Genomic DNA, 7,951 nt, shown 5'->3' with positions numbered 1-7,951 from the left:
TCCCGAGTAGCTGGGACTGAGGAGTGCACCACTGCACCTGGCCAGAGGTATTCTTTCAACCTGCTGCTTTCTTACATTTCATTCTTGTTCTAGAGAGAAAACTACTGGACACCATATTGTATCAGAGAGTGCTGAATCTAGCCTGAGAATTTCTGAGCTCTTATGTGGGCTCTGATGCTCTAGCTGTGTGATCTTGGATAATTAAAAAAAAACCCTATTAGAGCCTCAGTTTCATTATCTAAAAAATGGATGTTCTGCAAGAATTCTTCCAGATATTAAATTCCATGGTAACAGGTAAGAAGCTGTGGTAGGATGGAAGGCTGAGCTGGTCCTAAGTCAGGCTCCCTTACCCTGCTGCCTGCCTATTTCTTATGCTTGACTGACTGTTCTTGGGGAAAGAGTTGTTTGGTCAAAGAATCTACTTTGGAGTCTACAAGCACTCACCAATCAACCAGCTAATTTACCAGTCATTATATATCAAGTAAAATACTTCCTTATAACTACAGAAGAACCCTAAGGAGTTCTTAAGAAATAGCCCCTCGAAACACTGACTGTCAGAGTCAGTGGACATTGGGTGTAGAAGACCCATCACAAGGGGGCTGCTGGGGTATGGAATTTAGGTATAGAGTTGGTCTTTATAGCTCCGTGTTACACAATATGAAAAGGAATATTGAAAGAGTTCTGGTTAACCTCAAGAACATATACTAAGTGAAAAAAGCCAGACATAAAAAAATCATACATTATGTGATTCCATATATATGAAATATCCAGAATAGGTAAATCCACAGAAATACAAAATAGGTCAGTGGTTGCCAGAAGCTAGGGGTGTTGGGGTTGGAGTAGCAGGGAGTGACTGCTTAGTGGTACTGTTTGCCTTTTGGAGAGGTGACAATGTTTTGGAACTAGATATAGGTGATGATTGAACAACAGTGTGAATGTACTAAATGCCACTGAATTCTACATTTTAAAATAGTTAATTTTATGTTATGTGAATTTTACTTCAATAAAAGAAGGAGATCTAGTTAAATTGATAAATGAACAAATGTAAGGAGATATGATTACTTAACATTTAAAATGGGGACTTCAGCCTAGGCAGTGTAGCTCTTGCCACAAACCACCCCCGTGACCTTTCTTATCTGCCTCCGTTTCCACTTTAATCTTTGACCATGAGGATGATGTGAGAAATGACTGGATGTTCTGATTCTGCAGACCCCTAAATAACTCTACAGCTTCAAAGCCCAAGGCTAGGGCTGGTTTTGAGATATTTTAATTTTCAGGTGATTTATGAACTCTATTTTCCCTACAAGCTCCTTCAAAATCCAATTCAGGTGCTACGCCTTTTCTGAAAAGTTTCCAATCCTTCCAGCTCAGAGAGATCTCAGCCTTCTCTGAATGAATGGCATTTATTGACCCTTTTAGGCCTTTACTCACTTCCTACCTTGGATTATGGTTGTTTATTTTTCAGACAAGCCTTACCTCCCCTGCTTGAGGCCAGAATCAAATCTTTGGATCCTCCCAGACACCAGGGCAGTATGTGCTCAGTAAACATTTGTGCTTTTGCTCATTTTCTTCTCTACCTGAAGTGTGCTTTGTAGAATTCCACAGCAGTTCTTTCCCTCCTTCTGCTTAGCTGCCAAGATATTTTTTTGGTAGGGATCCACTCCTTTTGCATTCTCAGTCCCCATGACGACAGTTAAGCTGAATGCCTCACCCATTTGCATGCCACCCTTCCAACTATCTCCAGGGGTGAGCTCATTTACATATTCCAAATCTGAGATTCTTTCTACCATAGATGGCAGATTTGCGCTCACTATACCTGAAGAAGCAGGTGACCTTTTGCCTGGTGTGGGAAGAGGCTGCCTGGGAATAAACCCAACACAAAGAAAAGCAGAGCCAAGCAAAGGAGAGAGACTGGTTCCGGGAATATTATTCGCATCCCAAGGCTCTGCCCATCTAGAGTTAAATTTGCCCTTGGATTTCTTAGTTTCATGAGCCAACCATTTCCTCGTTTTTTTTTTTTTTTTCCCATGTCCAATATATTCTTTGAGGCTTTGGGTAAGGGCAGATGTGCTCTGGGAAGCCCTTGCATCTTTTTTTTTTTTTTTTAATCTCATTCACCTGTTTTTCATAATTCCACTTTCAACAGAGGTTTATTAGGCAATAGAATATAAATAGATATATAAAAGAGTAAGATTTTTTTACCTCTAGGGAGTTATATTTACAGAAAACTTTGTGTTTAGTCAATTTTGCTTAATTTTATCTCCTTTAATCCTTACAGTAGTCTTGTGAGACAAGTATTACTACTCAGATTTTATAGATGAGGAAACTGAGAATCAGAGGCTATAAAATTATTCAAAGGAATAAGCCCACAGTTTGGTTATTTGAACTCCAACTTGGACATCTACTTCCTTTGCTCTTCCAGTGCAGTCTACCTTGCACTATGATTTATGTATGTTTTGTCTTCTTTACTAGTCTAGGTTCCGTGAGGGCAGGGACTGTGGCTCACTTATTTTTCAATCAGCCACAACTCTTGGCATAGTCTTTCAATGATGATAGGGTTTAGTGAGTATTTTGGGGGTGACTTGATAGATATATGAGTGAACCACAGCTGAATGAGTAATTTGTGTCCTCTGAAGTCTGGAGCAGTATCCATATCACAATATTCATGGAAGCTAGAAATGCCAAAATGCTACTCCTGAAGCTCACCCTATTGGATACCTTAATAGCAGTTTATTTCCTCAAAGGCATCACCTCCATCATGGGAGCAGGCGTGGAGACATCAAGACTCAGGATCAGAGGAAGGTTTATCAAGGAATGAATGATGGTTGAATTTTAGGGCCACCCATTTGCAAAGTCATATGTTTCTGTAAAATTTGCAAAAGTATGACATATTGTTTAAGATCACAGTGAAAATACATTAAGATCACAGTCTCTTTCCATTCCAACTTCCCTTTTACTGCTCCTTCTCTCATGAAGGATGGCATTGGACTGGCCATGAGTGTTGGGAATCCAAGTAAGAGGAAGTTGAATTGGGAATGAAGGTAGTTTGAGGTTAACAGGATGTGTTTATGTGGTTCCCAGTCACTTTCTGGAAGTACGTAATGAATGTTTATTTAGAATGATAATTAGGCTAGGTATCCTCATATGGGAATGGTTTCTAGAAGTACTCCTATTGCCTGTTGTGTTAATTGACCCAGTATTGTGCCATGAAGATATGGGGAAGAATTTTCTTGCACTATGAATGTGTCTTTTAGAGGCCAGCATTGTAAGTGAGTAAGTGATGGAGGGAAACACACAGAGTCAGTAGCAAACATGGAAAATTTGTCCAATTGTCAGCTCTAAGTAGAAAATTTGGTTCCCATTGAAGCCTAGTAAATGGAAGGTCTTTCTTCGCAGGAATACAACCTGATAGTACAACATGGACAATTATAAAAACACCATCTTTTTTTTCTTTTTAAATGAGAAGTGAGGAGAATACAAGATTGGTATAGGGCCTTGCAAGGGACCATGGGAGTGAGAGGTCCTGAAGCTCAAGTTTGATGGTAAATCCACTTCTGGAAACACTTTTTCAAAACTGTTGTTCTGTGAAGCAGTTGTCAAGAATGCAGACCAAAAAATGTAGAAAAAATAATATAGAGGGGTATCAGACAGTTACAAATGTAAAGTGTTTTTGCATTTTGTAACATTTGTGATATTAATATTTAAAAAATTTAGAATGTGACTTTTTTCATTCTAAAGACATAGTTATTAAGTAATCCGTTTACTAAAGAGTACTCACCTTTCCCTTACAAAAATGTAAATACTTCAGACCTCACAAAATCTAGATTTGCTCCTGCTGGGAATAACTATCAAATGACTTTTGTTAGGTCATCTCCCTAAACACCCATGAAATTTAGCTCACAGTGTTTCTTCCTGGAGAAGAATTCACTTTCGGTTTTCCTTAGGGACATGGACAGGCATGTTGTGATCTCTGAGTCTACAAATTCCAAAGTGATAAGATGTCTCTTGCTTTCCAATTGTGTGGCAGTTTCTTTGGTTCTGTTTAATAACTTCAACTTCAGGGTCTGTTGAGGGCATCACTTTTAGCCAATGAGAAGCACACAAGGCAAGGCTTTTTGGCTTACCATAAAATATTGAAATTGTATATTGCTGTGGAGTACTATTAACTACAATTTATGCACAGATAGGCCAAGACCCAGGGGGGAAAAATTACTTTACCCAAGTTCATGGGATAATGAGTATCAGAGCTGCAATTACAGTTTTCTGACTCCCCAACTGTACATGCAATTTGCAGGTTTACAGTCCTGTACAAAAAACCGCCAGAGAACACAGATGGGCTTCTAACCCCTGCTAATGAGAGCATCACTCTTCATTGCTGGGATAATTAAGCAAATATTTAGTGGTCAAAAACCCACCCAGACTTTAAATAAAATCAATCAAATCCCAATCCCCTGGGAGTTGTTAGATTTGGAATTAAAAAAAAATATCTAAACTGTACGTGTGTGCGTGTGTGTTTGTGTGTGTGTGTGTGTATAGTTCTTACTTTTATGATTCAAAGCAGAGAAGAGTTAATCCAATAGCATTATGCCTATTGAAAAGCCACATTCCTCAGAAAGGCCGTGCTTCTGACACTTAAAAGGCTCAAGGTCAAGAGAGCATTTTCTCTTTGTTGATTGCTCTTTTTTTTTTTCCCACTGAATTTTCCTTCTTCCTTATGGAATTAGACCCTTTAAGTAAATTGCAAACAGTTCCCCCTGTGTGAAGCATTGTCTAGCCTACCAAAGTGCCTGAAACAATCGTTGACATTTCTTGTGTAAATAACAGCAGTGGATTCAGCGCTTCCAAGAATGGGAGTTGAAAAAATAATGAACTATGTTTTTTTCAAGATAAAACACACTGTGCTCCCCAGAAATTAGAAGGGTCAAAGGAATGAAAGAACAGATTAATACATAATTCCTGTGTTATTTTTATTACAACCCATTCCTTCTACCCACCACTACTAATTCTCTTTACTCAGCTATATTTTTGCTTATTTCCATAGAATTTATCAACTCGAACAAATTGTAGACTTTATTTATTTATTGCGACTATAGTTTATAAACTGTCTCTGCTTGCTAGAATAGAAGATCTAAGGGGACAAGAATTTTTATCTGGATACGTTCCAAGCATCTAAAATAGCACGCAGGACATAATAGGAGCTCAATAAATAGTTTTTGAAAGACTGCATACTCTGTGTCAGGTCATGGAGAGCAAAAAGTAAATATGATATTTCTCTGAGAAGTCAAATTACTGTCTCCATGGATTGAAATTCTAGAATTTTGGCATTAAATTTCATGCCATTCTTTCTTATCGTTGGTATCAAGACCTTGATTTGTTTGAAGTAACAATGTGTCTACTAAAAACAGCCCATTTCCCAGCCTTCCCTGCAGCTTTTCTCTCACTTCTGGCCAGTGAGGCATAAGTTGAATTCTATAGGGATATCTAGGGAAGTTTTGCTTTCCTGATATTGGCACACCCTTTTCCTCTTTGTCACTTTTTTCTTCTTCCTGCCTGGAATGTGGACGTGATGCCCAGGGGAATAGCTATCATGAGACCCCAAGGATGATAGCAAAATGCTACAGAAGGCAGACAAAAAAGATAGAAATAGAATAAAATGGCTTAGGGTGAGCACGGTGGCTCACGCCTGTAATCCCAGCACTTTGGGAGGCCGAGGTGGGCGGATCACCTAAGGTCGGGAGTTCGAGACCAGCCTGATCAACATGGAGAAACCCGTCTCCACTAAAAATACAAAATTAGCCGGGCATGTTGGCACATGCCTGTAATGCCAGCTACTCAGGAGGCTGAGGCAGGAGAATTGCTTGAACCCGAGAGGCGGAGGTTGTGGTAAGCCGAGATCACGCCATTGCACTCCAGCCTGGGCAACAAGAGTGAAACTCCATCTTAAAAAAAAAAAATAATAATAATAATAATAAGATGGCTTACTCTTGGACTTGTTACATGAGAACGATAAAACCCTATTTGGTTAAAGCCTTTTTATATGGATCTATAAATTGAATGGAAAACAATCCTCAAAAATATACCCGTATCAAGTCATGACTTAGTGAAATGTCTTTAATATTTAATATTTTTCATAATCCCAATCCTTCAGAAAGTTAAGCCCATTGGATAAATTCTACATTTTGGTGACTTACTGTCACAGATCCAGGGAGTCTCAAAAATAGAGGAAAAAGAAAGATGACTGGAGTGCAGAGGATTGCTGCAGGATCTGCTCCAAAGAATAAACTTAAAGAAATCTCGGTTCAGTTAAAATGTACATAAAAATATATTGATCATATCTACCCTTCAAAAAGCAGCCCATTTCTAGCAGAGCCTTTCTTGTTTGCTTTCTTCCCTCTTGCAGTACTATGTTATGATAGATTTATTGCTGTCCATGGCCGGGCGTGGTGGCTCACGCCTGTAATCCCAGCACTTTGGGAGGCCGAGGCAGGTGGATCACGAGGTCAGGAGATCGAGACCATCCTGGCTAACACGGTGAAACCTCGTCTCTACTAAAAATACAAAAAATTAGCTGGGCGTGGTGGCAGTTGCCTGTAGTCCCAGCTACTCGGGAGGCTGAGGCAGGAGAATGGCGTGAACCCGGGAGACGGAGCTTGCAGTGAGCCGAGATCTTGCCACCACACTCCAGCCTGGGCGACAGAGCAAGACTCTGTCTCAATAAATAAATAAATAAATAAATAAAGATTTATTGCTGTCCATTTTCATGGACTAAGTATAGATCTGAAATTTGAAGTTTCAGATAATAGGGCTGAATCATTCAGCAATCTTCTGTGCTCATATAGTGGGTTGTTGTGACTCACATTCAGGTGTGTGTCTATAGGTGTATGTACAAGTGTGCAAGAATCGTGTGAATGTCTGAGAGGCTTCAACAGGAGGTTTCCTCTTTGCACCCCAAATCAGCCAGTGATTTAGTCCACTCTTGCCTTAGCCAGGACAATCATTCCCACCAGTCATTGTCATTTTGATAATTGCCCAACAGCAAGTTTTAATTTTTTTTTTTTTGTAGATTAGCTGAAGCACTACACAAAAATAAAATACCTTCCTTATTTCTGAGAAATTACATAGGCCCTTCTTGTGAACTTTCAGATTTGGTGCTCTGATTTTTTTTTTATACTGTACAGCTAATCCTATAAAGAGAAACTTACAATTACCTTCCACCAAGAAATTTAGAGCATTAGCTATCTGTATGTGTTTTTATTTTTTGAATAAATTAAATAATTTTAAATTTAATTTTATTATAATAATAATTATGATTTTCTTAGATATGGGGTCTCACTATGTTGCCCAGGCTGGTCTCAAGCTCCTGGGATCAGTGATTCCTCACCCCAACCTCCTGAGTAGCTGGGACTATAGGCCTACGCCACTTTGCCCAGCTTGTGTGTCTGTTTTTAAAAGATGTTATCTTACTGTAGAAAATATCCCTTTTAAAAAGTTTAAAAAGTTTAACTTTGCAATTTCCTATGCTTTGGTCAGACACCTAAAAAAACAAAAAAGAACAAAAAACAACATTCCATTAAAAGGAAACCATTCAGTTACTTGTTTTTCTAGCTTTGCAGAGGGGTTTTACCATTACACTCTTTTGAGGAAACTTGTGTTACGAGGAGCAAAATGAAGGAAATAGAGAAGAAATAGTAAGGCTGCTTCAGTTCTGATCAGCTTTGTCTACCCTAGGGACTGCAAGTTCCCCTAGACATAGAACTTTAACTGTAACTTAATTGCACTTTATGTAATTTCTTGCTCTTGAATTCTTCTTTCCTTTTTCCTATTATTTAATAAATTGATTCTCAATTTCAAATATATATATTTTTATACATCTTTTTTTTTTTTTGACCGAGTCTTGCTCTGTCACCCAGGCTAGAGTGCAGCGGTGCAACTTCGGCTCACTGCAACTTCT

This window comes from Hylobates moloch, unplaced genomic scaffold (assembly GCF_009828535.3).
Source record: "Hylobates moloch isolate HMO894 unplaced genomic scaffold, HMol_V3 SCAFFOLD_10, whole genome shotgun sequence".
NCBI classification, from domain to species: domain Eukaryota; kingdom Metazoa; phylum Chordata; class Mammalia; order Primates; family Hylobatidae; genus Hylobates; species Hylobates moloch.
This window is presented reverse-complemented; position numbering follows the sequence as displayed.